Genomic DNA, 18,269 nt, shown 5'->3' on the forward strand with positions numbered 1-18,269 from the left:
CGAGTTGGAAAACAAGGAGTCCCTCGCTCAGGAGAAAGACCTATTGTATGTACCATGGCTGATGAGGTAAAGAGAAAGATCATCCTTGACAATGGTTGGATCTACCTCAAAGGAACAGGTTGTAATGTATATGAGGATCGCACTCTTATGCAACAAAATGTACGTCGCAAAGCATATGAGGAAAGAAGCAAGAAGGTTAAGGTATCACCTCAAGAAGAAAAGCCACTTAAGGACGATGCAAGTCCACCCAACAAATAGGGACACATGATCTATGAGACCAACTCACGCTTGCGAATAAGCTTTTGGAATTGTAACGGGTATCCATGGAATGCGGGAATTGGCATTGATGAGCTTACCAATGACTCCGATGTGATACTTCTTGTCGAAACATGGGAGCATGATGCGCAACGAATTCTTGGATTTGACAAATACGATGTGCATTCTTTGATGTGGGCCAAAAATGCAAAGCAACGAAGAGGCCAAGGAGGCGTAGCATGTATGACCAAAAAGGGTTTGAAAGATGTTTCCATTGTCAAAGAAGATAAGTATAAACGCTACTTATGGCTGAAAATCAGCCCACCAAATGGTCAAATCATGTTTGTGGCCGGTTGCTACATTCCTCACTATGACTCCAACTTTTATGCTTGCTTGAATATGGATAGAGATCAGCCCTTTGTTGAACTAGAGGAAGACATTGCTCATTACAAGGATCAAGGTGAATTCATTGTTTTTGGAGACATGAATGCTCGCACAAATATGTTACAACACGACACACAACAAGTAGACATGCCGCATGTCTCAAGAAGAATGGATGACTCATACATGTATAATCGAAGTTCTAATGATGCAAAAGAAGTGGATCACTATGGAAAGTCACTTCTACATATGTGCAGTAGTACCGGAATGCTCATTGCAAATGGTGTATCTCTATGGCAAGGCACCAATGACTTTACATGTAGAAAGCACAACGGTGCTAGCGTGATTGACTATATGTTGTTCTCAAAAGCCACTCTAGAATGCATACAAAGCTTTACACTTGGTGAATGGAATCCGGAATCGGATCATAGGATGTTATGTATTGACCTCAAGTGTGGTAAACGGCCCGAGCATGTAGCCTCCAATCATGATGTGAATCATTTGTACCTACGTCTAGACTTCAAACGAGCACTTATATATGCTGATATGGTGGACCAAATGTTAAGCATGATAGAGCATCAAGAGAGCCCAACATTAGAATGCAAGTGGAAAGTTTTCAAAGAAGTAATTTTCTCTTGTGTGAAGGAATGCTTTTCGGTGAAACACATGTCTTGCAAAAGGTCTAAGAAGGGTAGCACTAAGAAGAAATGGTTTGACATGGAATGTAGTCAAGCCCGAAAACACTTGCTAAGATTGGATGCAATCAAAGACAAGGAAGTTTACTTGGAATGTTCACACACATACAAAGCACTTGTTCAAAAGAAGAGGAGAAGGTGGGAAGTCGAAAAACAACTTCTTTTAGCACAAGAGAAAGCACATGCATGTGGCAAGTTTTGGCAAAATCTAAAAGGCAAGCGCGTTGAGAGCTTTGGTGACTTGACTCTTGAGGATATGTATATGCATTGTAAGAACCTCTATGAGCAACGCAATGTTGATAAGATGGAGTGTTGTAGCTCCCTTCCGTTTATGTCTCCCTTCTTTACCATTGAAGATGTATGCCACGCGCTTGAGAAACTTGCTACTCGCAAGGCAAGTGACCTTCAAGGTGTCAAGGCTGAAATGATTAAATGGGCAAGCAAGAAAACACGATATTGGATATGCGATATGTTTAACCTGGCACTTTAGTATGGCATGCCTCATGATTGGAGTGCAAATTGGATCAAACCTTTGCACAAAGGAGGAGATGTAAACAATGTGAACAACTATCCCACTATAATGGTTGGTTCTTTAATGGCAAAGTTATTTGGATGTATCATGGAGATGAAGATAAATGAATGGGTTGAAAAGAATGGCAAACGTACACTTGGCCAAGCAGGTTTTCGAAAGCATCATAGCACTATTGATCACCTTGTCACTCTTCGAGTTCTTATGGAAGCTTCTCGATTGAAAGGAAAAAAGTTGTATTGTTGCTTTGTGGATTTCAAGAAAGCTTTTGACATGGTACCGCGAGGAAATCTTTGGAGACGTATGCAAAGCCTTCAAGTGCCGAGAGAATTTATGCATGCAGTCTTTCGCATCTACCAAAAAGTGATATGTCGATTACGTATGGGAGATGGAATTTCAGAATTTTTTGCAAGCACTATTGGTGTCAAACAAGGATGCCCACTTTCCCCAACCCTCTTTGGGCTACTCATTGATGAATTGGAATGCATGGTTCTTGACTTTATGCAGCAAGAAGGCATAGAAGAGGTTAAGATTGGAAATACGGTGATCATGCTTTTGCTTTATGCCGATGATGTAGTGCTCTTGGAACATACCTTAGAAGATGCACAAAAGCTTATGAGTGTCTTGGAACGCTTTTGCCTACATAGCGGGATGATCGTGAATGGATCCAAAACCAAGGTTATGCTTGTAAAGACCCTCAATGATGAAAATCCATGCATTGTATATAACAATGAGAAACTTGAAGTGGTAGATCACTTCAAGTACCTTGGCCTTGAGGTTCCATCCAATCATAAATGGAAGGATTGTGCAATGCGTCGCTTGGAAGCCGGAAAGAGGGCCTATTATGCATTTGAGAACATGTGCAATGCAGGAGAGATCAAGTGTTGGGCTCTCAAAAAGTACCTCTTTGACACATTGTTGACACCGGTGCTTCTTTATGGAGTGGAGGTGCAAGGTGGAAGCATCGGGAAGTCTACTTGGAAAGAGTTTGAGAATGTCCAAAAGCGTTTTCTCACCAACTTTCTCCAAGTCAAGACACAAACACCCTACATGCTCTTACTTCTTGAGTCCTGATTGCTTCCCATTGAGGTCTTGGGCATGCAAAGGGTTGTGGAGTACATGCGTAAGACACAACGTAGCCCTTTGCATCGACTTCCTAGAATCGCATATGAAGCAAGTCAAATGGTTCAAAAGACATGCAAGAGAAAAATACTAAGTTCGGGGTGGATGCTTGATATCAAGAAATGGTTTGGAAGATGGGATGCATGTCACTTGGTCAAGGATGCATCGATCGACTCCCAAGTTAATGAGGCCTTCTTACAACGCCAATGTATCACGGCTTGGGAGAAATCCGGAGGTTCTCGCTTCAGCCATTACACCACACACGTTGCCCCAAACTACAAATCTCTCTTCTTCTCGGAATGAGGTAACCAAACCCATTCCTACATCCTTGAGCCCATCCCGTTGAGTGTGATCCGCACCATTGCCTCCATTTGTCTTAGCTCCCATTCTCTACGCTGCGAGACAGGATGTTGGGGCACTGGCGAGGAGTGTCATCGACTTTGCACCTTATGCCCTCGTCAAGTGCGAGAGAGTGAGTACCACACACTACTTGAGTGCTCAGCTTTTGACCACATTAGGTCCTCTTTTCCCCATATATTCAGCCATGATCTCTCCCTACATACCTTCCTCTCCCAACCACGATGTGGACTCTCTATTGCGACGCTCATTTCAGCCATTTTTGAGCATCGAGAGTCACTTATGAACTCCACTCACACCACGTGACATGTTCATTTTGTCCCATAGGTCATATTTGACCTCCCAGGACGATAATAGAACTATCTATCTATCTATCTCCAACCACCCACTCTCTCTCCCCATGTCCCTCTCCATCTCCATACTATCTCTCTTGATTTCTCTTCCCTCCCTATCCTTTCTTTTTTCCTCCTTTCTCCTCTCTCTCTCTCTCTCTCTCAACCTCCAACCGCCCACTCTCTCTCCCCATGTCCCTCTCCATCTCCATACTATCTCTCTTGATTTCTCTTCCCTCCCTCTCCTTTCTTTTTTTCTCCTTTTTCCTCTCCCTCTCTCTCTCTCTCTCTCTCTCTCTCGCTCTCTCTCTCTCTCTCTCTCTCTCTCTCTCGCTCTCTCTCTCTCTCTCTCTCTCTCTCTCTCTCTCTCCACACACACACACACTCTTTCTCTCTATCCCTCCTCTATCTCTCTATCTCTATCCTTTGCTCTCCCTCCCTCCATTTCTATATGTATTTTTCTTAAGTAGCAACGTTTCTATCTATCCGTCTCCATTTCTCTCCCTAATTTTCTTATAGGTTGTTAACACCCTCTCTCTCTCTCTCTCTCTCTCTCTCTCTCTCTCTCTCTCTCTCTCTCTCTCTCTTTGTGCAATACATCTCTCTAGCTCTTTCTCTCTTTTCTCCGTGTACCCTATCTCTCTCATTTTGTGCATTATATATTCTCAAGAAGCATCACGATGCTCACCTATAGCAAGGACTTTGTGTAGCTTTAGTGCATTTACATAACTATTCCCGTTGGTCTCATCAATATATGTCTTTATGTGAGAAAACACTACACATAAAAGTTTGAGTCAAATGCATAAAATCTACTAACAAAACATGAGCCTTGACAAACACATTATTCATAGTAATTAAAATTTAAAATTGCTTTCTCAACATTGTACACATAGAGATTTTACAATAATTCAAGAAATATATTACATCAACCTCTTGGCTTATGGCAAAATGTTGAGCTCATGATCACCCAAACTAAATTGGTGGATGAACTTATTATGATTTATGTCCATTCCAAAAGTTTCCATGTAAATGTAGTACATTTGTTTGCATGCCACAAAGGTTAAGCCTTTGTCCACTCGTTGTTGAAAGTCCCGCGAGCGACAGGTGCAACTAGGATTTTTAGCAACTATCGCTCGGTACTTTTCCCCACGAAGCTTTTGAGTTTTTTATCTCCGTTATGAACACCTCGTGCTTCCCTTTCTTGATAACTTCATTTTCTCAACGAGAATTGTAATGCTTAGAGCACTGTCAATTCTTTTTTAAGCCTCTTTAGAAACTCCTAGCCAATATCTACTTGGACGTTGTTGCCATTCACCCTCCATGACCTCCATCATCAAATGAAAACCAACAAGTTATAGTGCATCTATCTGTTGAACTGACAAGGTCGTTCCATGTGCCACTGGCCATTCAAGTGGAGGCCTAGGTGGTCTCATGACAAGGTGTGGTCAAACATTCCACACACGCCTCACATATTCACCACAAAACCATGCCCATGTATCCGTGTTGTGCTCATCCCAGCTACATTACCCAAAAAAAGATGGCGTTGTTGTTCCTTCTTTGCACACATTGACTTTCTTCTTGCACTTTCCTCCCTTAGAAGAATTCCTTAACACATGAACCTTGCATCGGGCTTGCATCTTCATATGGCCCACATGTTATCATCAATGTTGGCCTCTATGACTCATCTCCCTGGGGATGGATCCTCCTCATCTCCTAAATGAGCAGTTTGTGCATGAGATGGTCCAACAAAATATAACTTCCTCGCTTTTCTTTGTTGAGGGGCATTGTGACTAATATATCAGGCATGTAAGAACTATTTGCATCCACCTCTGTCACAATACCAACACTCTTGTGATGTTTGGTTATTGTTACATTGTCCCCCCTGAATTCATGCGTCCTTGGGAGGTACGTGCTTTACATTGCATCATTGATCATACGGCTACTTTGGGTTGGGCTAGGAGTATGAAACTGTCGTGATGCTGCATTGTCCCTCATCTTGGTTATGCTTGGACCATTTACAATATGATTGCTCTTTAAATAAGCCATATGTTTTTCTTGTTGGAGCAACATGTTCCCAATATCAAATACAATTGCATCAATAACCTTCACCGGCAAGCCATGATGCATGACGTGAATGTGACATGTTTTTTATGGGACTACTTCGCAATGATCATTCAGTTTCTACAGTATAAGTGCACATATTTAAACCACATTCATGATGTCATCACCCACCAAAAATGGAAATGTAAGTGGATAGGATTTATTCCCACAATTTCTTTCTTTCAATGTGGATACCTAACATGCCACCACCTTATTAGTCCATAGGTGTTTGATTACCATCTGCCACTTTACTTATTGCCCACCATGATCGTATGCATCTATATTGACTCTCTGCTTTCCTCCAAGATATGTGCACAATGCCATAGACGACAAAGTCACTTAAGTTCATCCTGGAAATTACTCACAACATATTTTATGGTATAGATAGTTAGACTTTGTTCCCAACTGAAAAGGCATGATCGTTCACACCCTTCCATCGCTTTATTGGACCCTTTGCTGGAAATCGTGTGTACTGCATTCCGGTTTGCTTGGGCTTTGTCAACCATGAATCCGAAAAAGCCAAGTGCCGAAACCCTATTAAATTTGACCACTTCAATGAAATGTCGCTAGAACAAGACTTATGATTTTATGTCTTTGTCTTTCATCTCACATATTGCAACAGTCATTAAATCTTGTACATTGACGATGGAATTGGAGCTGATCTCTTTAGATAGCTGATTCTAGTGTTAGAATTTACAGCTACCAAAAGTCGTCAGTTCAGTCAGTGAAATTGGAATAGAATATGGAAACTGAACTAGAATAGTTAACTGAACTGAAATACTCTACTGGGACTAGGAACAAACTAAATGACTGGAAAAGTGTTTCAGGTTTAGATTCAGAGTTTATGAAGAACAGGTACAAGGTACAACAGACTGAAACCCAATTGACTACTCTGTAGTCATGATTATAGAGTAGAATTACAAGTGAAGAGATTGTAACTCAAGAACAACTTCAGAGACTAAAACCAAGAGACTAGGAGTAAGAAGTCAAAATACAAGTAGCCCAATTACAATGTAATGAGTCCTATTTATAGCCTCTCGAAGTTATTGTGGTAACTGCCGTGGTAATTACTGACTGATCCATTGTTCAGCTTCTAAGAGATAGTTCCCGCCAGTTGAGACCGTCTTCGCCGTCTACATCCGTCCTTCCTTTCTTGAATTTTGGTATGACTCCAAAATTTCTGAAAAAAATCCACCATCTGATTCTTCTGAGGTGTTGAGGAACCTCTTTGCCTGCTTGCTGGGTTGGCCGATGTTCCTCATGAGTTGGCCTATGTTCCTCATGATAGTACTCTTTTGAAGTTGCTAACTCTCCTGGTATTGCTAACTTTATACCATACTTCATGCTTGTTGAGTGCTTGACACCCCTATAATTGTAATTCCAAGGGTGTCCAGCCAAAGAAATTACAGCACCTTACTGGGAAAATCCACCGTCTGATTCTGAGAACGGCTGGAAAAATCCACCATCGGATTCTGAGATGGAACTACCCAGTATCCTTCCACTGAACTTGCTTCCTCTTGCCCTTCGATCGTGTTGGTGTTTCAGAAGTCCCAGTGCTGCCAGCATTGTCCTTTTGGATAAGTCTGTAAATGGCCTCCTGCTCAAGCTGATCCCGCCTTTCTATGGTCATTTCCAATTCATAAGGCATGAGAGGATGATAGGTTTTGGTGTCGGGATCATAGAGCGTGCGTTCGCCTTTTGTTAGACGAGTTCTGGCCAATTTATGACAACGCGAAGCTGTATGGATCCATCCTTCTAGAAGAGGCTGATTTGTTTTAATCCTAGCTTCAAAGAGAATCTCCGCCATCTCTCTCTATTGTGGTCCCAGGCCTGGTTTAGCCGTAACATCCTTTTCAGGGATTTTAGAGGACTCCATAGTAACTTGCAGCAACTGGTTTGTGATCTTGGTGAGACCTCTAAGCTGGATTTTCCATTGTCCCATACACAGCTTAATCCTCTGTATCTCCTCCCCAGGATCATTTAATTGAAGAGCATCATTGAGCAGTGTTTGCTAGGTTTTCCATTCTACAGTGGATCGCTCATACCAATCCTGAAGATCATCAGTAATATTATTGTATGTGAGCCGATCTACTGGTTCTGGATGTTGAGGATACAATGCTGGGAAAAACCTAGGCAGCTCAGCTTCCCTAGTTGGTAAAGCATACATGAGGACTAGGGAATCGGGTACAAACTCCAAAAAATTGAGGACAGCATGGTTCTCCTACTGTATCATCTTTCTACTTGATCTAACCAGCTGAAACAGTCTTTGGAGAGTAGTTGCTTGTTCTCCTACTGTCATTTGAGTTGGAGGCCCCTTACTGGTGGTAGTCTGATCTTCAATAATAGCTTGTACGCTCTGATCCAGAACGCCCCTGGCAATTCGCATTTGCAGTAAAACTTCTTTGAATTGACTTCTTACGTCTTTCATACATTTATATGTTGGCATGTTCCCCAGCAGGAGCTCTAATTCGATGGCTAGGGAATAACAGTCTGCAGTAGACTACCGTTGCCAATGTGGATTAGCTAGTTTGTCATCAGAGGTTAGTACCCATTCAGGTACTCTCTCTAGCACTTGAATTCTGCTAGGATGCTCAGGTAGTTGGCACACCTCTTGGTCATGGAAAGCAGTTGATTTCCAATGTTGGACCATTTCTCTGACGCTGACATATAGTCGCTGAAATCATTTAAGATAAAAAAGAAGAGCATCATCCTCCAGATACATCCTAGTTATAGGAGCTTGCTGATGTCTTAGTCTCTTGTTCAGTGTGATGAGCTGTAAAACGAATGTTGCTCATCACCTTCCAGAACCTCAGTCACAACTTTACCTTTCCCTTCTCATCCGAATTGTGTTGTGACTGGTGTACTAGTGAATTTCCAGTGTTGCTGGGTTATTGATCTCCAACCTGCTGATCACCCGACTGTTGACCCCTATACTGGTCTGGCTGGTTTGTATTGGTCTGATTTCCCCCTGTGGCCCCTGCTCCACCAGCACCAGATCCTGAAGGTGGAGATGGAGGAGAGTCATCATCATCATGCCTTTCTGTTGGTTCATCCTCCTTCTCTTCCTCTTCTGCTGCTTTATCGTCATCCTCATCGAGGTTGTTCTGCTGTTCATTATAGTCAAGGATAGCTTGATTTGCCAAAGCACTGTTGTATTCAGAAGGCTTATCCTGCAAAGCACTCAACATTGTTTCCATGAGTGCCCTCATATTATCTATATTGAAAACAACATTCCCCTCTAGATTCAGTATCTCAGCCAAATTATTATAGATATATCTTTTAGTTAAAGTGGCTTTCAATGCAGTGTGGCTGGTCAGCAATGAGTTGAAATCAACTCTCTTCATTCGCAACATGGTTTGAATCTATCAGCAGCCCTTTCAGCCTCTACCTTTTCTTCTCTAAGCATCCTCATCTCAGACTCCATCTTTGACAACTTATTTTCTGAATGTTGAATGGTCCTAGCTGATTGATTTTCAAGGATACTGTGCCGCAATGACTGTGCTCCTCTATCCTGCTCCAGCTTCTCAACTTGTTGCTCAGTCTCCCTCAGTTCGGCCTTTAACTTGGTCAATTCATCATTAGACACTGAGGCATCCAACATTTGTCCTATAACATTCACACTAGTGTTCCAGGACGACTGAATAAGTACTAAACAACCATCATTCACCATTGTTGGGTCACGGGCAACTAGCTCATAAACTGACAGGAGCCATATATGGTAGTGTAGCATAATCAGATTTGTGTAGGAGTAGGCGTCCTTTGAGAGGATGAGTTTGCAGCTGTTGTAATTGGTCCTTCTTGGTTAAAGCCAAATCCGCTTCACTGTAAGGGATGGAAACTTTACCCAATGTACTCGAAGGTGCTGGTCCTTTTCCCTTATCAGTCTGACCCACCGGTTGCTCAGCACTGGTCCTGTCTGACTGGTCTTTTCCTGCACTGGTGGTCGTTGAACTTTGCCTTGCTTGCTGGCTGGTTCCACCAATGGTCTGGACTGGAGGCTGGTCGGGCTGGTCAACTGAAGTCTGGTCTGCTGGAGTCTTTTCACCAGACACTGTTTTGACCTGACTTTCTAGCTGCTTAAGGAGAGCGCTGCTTTTGGCCAGTGTAGTTTTGGTCTTTTAGAACTGCCAGCTTTCTCTTGTGTGGCTTTCCTCTTTTGTCCAGTGAGAGCTAACTGGTTATCTGGGGCTTCTTATCTGATGATAAATCCAATTGTTAGTTACTGGAAAGGGCTTCTGGCTCCAAGCTATCCTTACCTGGTTATGAGCGTCCGAAGAAGTTGCCCAGTAAAGGAACCACCAAACATACCAGGCTTTGAAAACATTTTGGGACTTCAACTTAGCAGTCTGTTGAAGCACATTATGTGACAGAATCTGACATAGATTTATTGAAACTATGGCGTCCAATCTTTTTGCGAGTAACATAGCAAACAGTTTTTCTGACACATGAGTTGGGTTGTTTTTGAGACTCACAGCTTCAGCTACAAAGCGGTAAGTAGCGGGAATGTCCAGACCCGCTACTAGAACCCCTTGCGCACTGGCTTTGCGTTTCTTCTTGGCATTATCATCTTCTTTCAGAGCTGCACTGGTCTGTTCTGCTGTTGCTACAGATGGCTTTGGCTCATTTGGCATCTTGAATGCAAAAGAAATATTTTCAGGTGTTACCGACACTTTCCTACCATATACCATAACACTTCCTTCATCAACATTGAAGGAATCAAGAACCTGTCTAATGATAGTTGTGTCAAACTCAATTCTTGTGGCTTGCACAACCACATGCAAATCCCATAGTCGGAGTAATGCCTCGGCTTGCTCAGTAAACACATACTGTTGTATTCTACTGTGAGGGATAAGTGGAAGGGAAGCTTTTGCAACAGTAATAAGTGTTTGGGTTTCCTCTATAGTTTCCTACATCTTTTTCGACATTTTCTTTCTACCCATACACCGTGAAGACGATGAATCATTAGAGGAAGAAGAAGAGGACTTACCTGAACCTTCAAACCCGTATCCTGGTGTGGTTGGTAAAGATAGACACCAATCAATAGTTTCCCCAGACGAAGAAGTTTGTGGTTGCAGTGACAAAACTTCAGAGCTTGGCAATGGCGAATGGATAATTGTAGGCAAACGTCGCGCAAGAGATTTACAAGGAAAAATACCTACTCGCCTTACTGTTATACGCGTTCGCACCATAAAAGCTCCACTACTTATCGTTCCTAGAGTCCTGTGCACCACAAATGACGTGGCACACATGCATTGGCTAATACTCTCCATTTTCTCTGAAATGATTACTATTGATAGTCCAACTGACCCTTTTCTCCATAAAAACTGATACTGGTTTTGACACTTTAGTGATTCTGGTACTTACATGGTTTTGTCGTACTAAGACTTTTTTGACCTTTTGTCTGGCTCTAGAATTGGCTGTACATGAAAAAGGCTTAAAATAGCTGATTCTGGAATTTCCCGGTCTTCAGTTCCCAGACTACCAGTACCCTTACCCTTGGAAGTCTCTCTGTCTTCTGAATAATAGAGCTTGATTTTGGCCACACTATATACCCCTGGAAAAAATAATCCAGATAAATATTTCAATCTTATTGTGCCATTGGAGAACATCCAATCAACTTCATATGGACATGCCCAAGCTATCTTTAAGTTCGATTTCTTAGGGCCTAGTTTCGATTGATATAACAGAACCAAATCTCCTTTCTGAAACTCCTTAACTTTGATTCGTCTGTCATGCTAGTGTTTCCTTCTTTGCTAAACAGTTTCCTATTCCAGCATAGCCCTCTGCCTTAACTCATCCAGCTGTGTTAACTCCTCCAGTCTCTGTTTCAGAGTGTGATTAAAATCTAACCCATACTCGACTGCCATCCTGAGACTGGGTATGACAAATTCCATAGGCACAACAGCTTCAGTGCCATACACCATTCTAAATGATGTCAATCCCATAGTGACCTTATAAGTTGTTCGATATGCCCAGAGAGCAGTTTGAAGTTTCAAATCCCACTGGTGTGGCTCTTTCTGCACAATCTTAGTGAGAATAGTCTTGATAGTCTTGTTACTACTTTTGGCTTGCCCATTGCATCTAGGATAATATGGTGTTGACTTTTGATGCTTGACTGAAAGCATATCCATGAGAATGTCCATAGTGTCATTGATAAAGTGTGTATCCTGGTCTGACACAATCTGCACAGGACATCCGTATCGACAAACAATATTTTCAAATAGAAACATAGCAGTGGATTTTGCCGTGTGGTCGGGAAGAGTCTTAGCTTCTACCCATTTGGTCACATAACAAGTGGCCAATAATATATACCTATTCTTCCTTGGAGTAATTTTTTTGAAGGGACCCATAGAATCATTCTAGCAGGTCTTTATGCAAGCCGCAATGAGGCTAAAATTGCTTTGCTGCGTAAAGAGCTGGAGTCGAAGATTATGCATGAGGAAGATGATATGGACACTTTCCTTGCTAGTGTCAAGGATATCAATGAGCAACTTATTTTTGTAGGTGAAGTCATTTCAGACAGTTCCCTTGTGCAAACTGTTCTTGATGCCTTACCAGATTCCTACCAGACTTTTGCTAGTACTTGGAGACTTATGACCCAAGGAAATCCAGAAGTTGTCAAGTTTGATGCATTATGCACATTGCTCTTGCAAGAGTCACTTTCCAAAAAAAATAGGACTAGACATCATGCAGTTGAACAAGCTTTTATTGCTTCTCAAAGAAAGGGTGGTAGCAGCAATGCAGCCACTTCTTATGGTTCTGCTGCGAGTGGAAAATCTTTTGTTCCTAATATTTCTGTTGGCAGCACTTCTTCTGGTAATTCTGGTGATAAGGGCAAAAAGAAGATGTGTTGCCATTATTGTAAAGCTAATGATCACTTGATCAAGTCGTGTCCTAAGTTGAAGGCCAAAGAGGCTAAGAAGAAAGAGGGTGGTTCCACTGCAAATGTTGGTTCAACTACAAATGCAGCCATTGTTGAGTCTTCTGTGAAAGGAGACTGTGTTGCTGATGTTCATGCAGAATGGGCTTTTAGCGTAGAGTGCACTTACAATCTTGTTGTCCATGCTGCATGCTTGTCAGTTGCTGCAGATTCAGATGTGTGGTATTTCGATAGTCGTGCTACAAAACACATTACCTCACATCGTGAATTGTTCACCTCTCTCGAGTCTGTCCCTCATGGGAATTCTGTCACTTGTGCCAACAATGCCTCTTATCCAGTTCATGGAGTTGGAAAGATTGTGCTTTTTGCTGCTAATGGCAGTTCTTTCACACTTACTGATGCACTTTATGTACCTGGGATCAAGAAGAATCTCTTGTCTGTATCCGCACTTGCTAGACTTGGACTTGTAGTCAAATTTGTGGACGACAGATGTACAGTTCATGATCTCAGTTTTGGTGATGAAATTGTTGCATGTGGCTTTTTGTGACGTGGGCTATATAAGCTCACTTTGTATGACAAGTGTGGACAAAATTTTGCAAATGTTGTTGTAGATTCAAGGGCTATTTCAGATGCAAAACTTTGGCATGCACGTTTTGGTCATCTGAATTTTGCCAGTTTGCTGCGTTTGCAAAAATATGATATAGTTGCTTCTTTGCCGCCTCTTGAAGCACGTGCCAAACATGTTTGTGAAGACTGTATTTTGGGTAAGATGCAGTGTTCTAAGTTTCCAAAGGATGGTTCAATTCGGGCCACATGCAGGTTGCAGCTTGTGCATAGTGATGTTTGTGGGCCCATGCAAACTCCGTCCTTGGGCAATTACCTGTACTTCGTGACTTTCATTGATGATTACTCCACAAATGCATTTCTGGCTAGTCATGGGATAAAACACCAATGTACAGTGCCTTATACACCTCAACAAAATGGTGTTGCTGAGAGGAAAAACAGGTCACTTATGGAAACGGCACGATGTATGGTCAAAAATCAAGCTTTGCTGCATTCTTTTTGGCTTGAGGCCATCATGTGTGCCACTTATGTACTAAGCAGGTGTCCTACAAAAGCTTTGCAGTCTATTACTCCATATAAAGCATGGCATGATAGAAAAGCCTTCTATTGAGCACATGCATGTTTTTTGTTGTTTGGCATATGCTTTGGTGCCACAAACACGGCGCAAAAAATTGGATGATAAGGTTTTCAAATGTATTTTTGTTGGTTATAGTGCTGAAAGAAAAGGTTACAGGTTGTATCATCCGCAAACAAAACGTATTCTAGTAACACGGGATGTAGTGTTTGTGGAAGATTCTGTTCAGCCCTTGCTGCCATGTACTAGAGACAGTAATGTAAGCTCACAGGACATTTATGACACTTTGTTGCCTCTTTTCGGTGGTGGAAATACGAGTGTAAGTTCCAATGAGGCAAATGTACAGCCTATGGGGGTTTCAGAAAATATTATAGATCAGCGATGCAGATGTACATGATGTACCCGATGAGGAAAGGGATGAAAATGAGCAGGCTAGAGGTATGCCAAAATGGCTGGTGCACACTTTGTGTGACAGTAAATTGGATGCACCTTTGTCTAGTCGTACTCGTTCAGGCTCTCGCCATGCATCTTATGCATCAGATTGTTATGCTTTGGCTGTGTCTAGCTTACATGATGTTGAGGAGCCTCTGTCTTTTGATGAAGCACAAAATTCAAAAAATTGGATGGTTGCCATGCAATCAGAATATGATGCACTTATAGAAAATGACACATGGACTTTATGTGTTTTGCCTCCTGGCAAAAAGGCCATTGGTATGAAGTGAGTTTACAAGTTGAAATGCAAGCCAGATGGTGAGATCGATCGCCATAAGGCTCGACTTGTTGCAAAGGGTTATGCACATAAAAAAGGCATAGATTATGAAGAGACTTTTGCTCCCACTTGTCGTATGACTACTGTGCGTTTTCTATGTGCATTGGCAGGTCATTTTGGTTGGGATGTACATCAATCAGACATTGTTACTGCTTTCTTGAAAGGTGACATATTTGAGGAAGTTTATGTAACGCAGCCTCGCGGTTTTGTCATAAAAGGACAAGAGGACAAAGTGTGCAGATGTAAGAAGGCTTTGTATGGCTTGAAGCAATCTCCTTGTGCTTGGTATGAGAAAGCTGACACTCATTTGGTCAAACGAGGCTTTCGTAACAATCCAATAGAAAGCACATTGTATGTAAAGCGTGAGGGTGATGTACTTCTCATTGTCGTTCTTTATGTCGATGATTTGCTGATCACTGGACCAAATGAGAGACATATTGCTGAATTTAAGGCTGATTTGAATGCTACTTTCAAGATGAAAGATTTGGGGCTGGTGCATCATTACTTGGGTATACAGTTTAAGCAGTGTGATGGTGGTATTGCCTTGTGTCAGAAAAGTTACATAGAGACATTGCTACGTAAGTTTGGACTTGAGGATTGCAAACCTATTGCCACTCCCATGGAAATAGGTTTGAAGTTGAGTCTACATGATGTTGGCGATCCTGTTGATATCACTCTTTATCAAACTGCTGTTGGCTGCCTCATTTATGTATGCAGCACGAGACCAGATATTCAGTTTGCAGTCTCACAGGTCAGCAGATTTATGCATAGCCCAGGGTCTAAGCATTGGCAGGCTGTCAAGAGGATTTTTCGCTACCTTAGTGGCACTTTACATCTTGGCTTGTTTTATCCCAAGGGGGGATCATTGCCGCGAGACTTACATGCTTTTTTGTACTGAGATTGGGCTGGTTGTTTTGACACATGAGTGTCCACAAGTGGTTTTTGTTTCATGCTTGGCAGTTCATGTATATCATGGTTGAGCAAGAAGCAACCTACTGTGGCCACTTCGAGTTGTGAGGCTGAGTACATGGCAATATTCACAGCTAAGATTGAGTGTGTATGGCTCAGACGCCTTATGGCTGATTTGGGTGTTGGACAGGACACTGTTGCCAAACTATCTACACTGATAGTCAGAGCGCATTGGCAGTTGCGAGGAACCCAATTTTTCATGCTCGCACAAAGCACATTGAGGTGCATTACCACTATGTCAGGGAGAGGCTCTCAGTAGAAAGATCAGCTTGGTTTATGTGCCAACACAGGACAACCTTGCAGATCTTTTCATAAAGGCATTGTCTTGTGAGAAGCTTGAACCTTTCTGTAAAGCTTTGGGCTTACTCCCCTTTGTAGACTGATCACGTCCTCAGGGCATGGCACTTTCCTTTACTCATGTGCCAGCTCTCGTTCACCACATCACTCCAGGGGGGATTTTGTTACCATATACAGTGGTAGTGATGTGTGCGAACACACTAGGACCGCTAGGGCATTTTTCCCCTCTTTAGGAGGTTTTTCCCCCCGAGCATTGTATATACGCCCATCACTCTAGGGCTATCTATCTTTCTATTGCACACTAAGTAACACACTCTCTATTGTGTGCTTTGAGATTCCTTCGTCTTCTCCAAGCTGTGTGCGTTTCTCTGCAACCCTAATTCCAACATAAACAATTAATGAAATCAACTAAATCCTCATTGGACCTCTCTAAGGATCAACCAATAGGTTTGGGACACTCCTTGAGGTCAACCTAGCTAGGGGCTTGGCATGTGTCCTTCTTGCCTCTTGAGAAAGGGGTGCCCTTTGGGAGAGAGTGAAGTCATCCAACCATCCCCCCTACTTGCATGGATCTCACCCTTCCTTGTAGGGATCTTTGTTGACTCTTGTGACACCTCAAGCCCCTCAACCTTGGGCCCAGTTCCCACCACAAGCTTGGCCCTTAAGCCCCTCAAGCTTGGGCCGGGCTCCCACCTCAAGTACAACCCTAACATCTCAAGCATGACAAGCACCTCAAGCATCTCAGTCATCAAGCACGACAAGCATCTCAAGCTTATTTGCCTTTGATCCACCCTTCAACTTTTTTGCACTTCATCTCGTACATCTTGTCATTATGTTGATGCTACCATTCTCGTATCGTGCTCTGTAGGGTTGGGTTGTGCTCGAGGCGACAAGAGTGCTTGAACACCATGTCCACTTTGTATCTACCCTCAAAAGAGAGCTGGTAAGCACAATCACGTGGCCGATGCACTTTCACGACAACCAAAAGTTAATGTGGTGTCTATTGCAACTCACAATGATCTATCTTCTATGATAGATGAGTATGCTATTGACCCTGACTTTAAACACATAATGTCAGCCCTTGCGTTGGGGAAGAAAGAGGAACCATTCACCTTGCAGGATAGTTATATTCTCCATGGCAATAGGCAATGTGTTACCCACTCCCTTCGTGAGAAAGTCATGTATGAATCCCATGCTCCTCCCTATGCGGGGCATAGAGGCATTCAGCCTACTCTTTGAGGAGTAGAGACATATTTCTATTGGCCTACCATGAAAGTGAACATACAAGAGCATGTTTCAAAATGTGTGGTATGCCAAAAGACTAAGTATGATAGAGGGAAGCAACCTGGATTACTCCAGCCATTGCCAATCCCTAATCAGCATGAGAGAGTATATCCATGGATTTTATCTTTGGATTACCCAAGTCTATCAATAAGGGAATATGGACAATAGTCGACATGTTTAGCAAGCAAGCACACTTTGTTCATGTTAAAAAAACAATTAAGGCACACCAAATGGCAACTCTCTTCATATCCCAGATTTTAACACCATGGATTACCAACATCCATCGTGTCAGATAGAGATCCTTGAATGACCAGCAATTTTTGGAAACGTCTCTTTGAAATTCTAGGTACAAGGTTGAATTTCTCTTCGACCTAACACCCACAAATGGATGGCCAAAGTGAGATAGCCAATCTTACGATTCTTGATCTACTAAAGACTTATGTTATAGAAGTAGATCAACTCTCATAATGGGAAAAGTACTTACCTCTTGTAGAGTATGCGCACAATAATATTGTCCATACTTCTACGGGAAAAGCACCTTTTGAAATCATAGAGGGAAGACCTCAAAGTCCCTTGCTACTTAAAGTACATGGGAAGATCTTTGATGTCGACGATGAGTATAGCCTTGACCTACAAGAATCTTTCCAAAAGATTAAGGAGGCTATATCCATCTCTCAACAAAGGCAAAGATCTGATGATGACAAGCACATAAGGGCCTTAATGTTTAAAGAAAATGATTGGGTCTTACTTAAGTTTCTGAAGGCTTGATTGAGGCAAACGACAGGCAAAAATCCTACAGACCATCAAAAGTAATATGCTAAATTAGCAAAAAGATACTATGGTCCTTTTCAAATCTTGAAGCCAATCAATGAGATGGCTTATCAACTCAAGTTGTATAACCATTGGCTCATACACAATGCTTTTCATGTCAGCCTACTTAAGCCCTACAAAGGAGAGCCACCAAATGAACCAATCATTGAAGACCCTCCCAAAATCCAAGACCAAGAAGAGTTGCTGCAACCCGAAGCTATCCTTCGGCATGAAGACAAGGTACTACGACATGGTAAGATTATTCGATGGTATCTTATTAAGGTTAAAAATTCTCCTTTTGAAGATGCTAGATGGATGCAAGTAATACAGCTCAAGGATAGTATGAACCTT

The sequence above is a fragment of the Adiantum capillus-veneris genome, chromosome 13, assembly GCF_014529385.1.
Source record: "Adiantum capillus-veneris isolate H3 chromosome 13, ASM1452938v2, whole genome shotgun sequence".
Classification (NCBI taxonomy): domain Eukaryota; kingdom Viridiplantae; phylum Streptophyta; class Polypodiopsida; order Polypodiales; family Pteridaceae; genus Adiantum; species Adiantum capillus-veneris.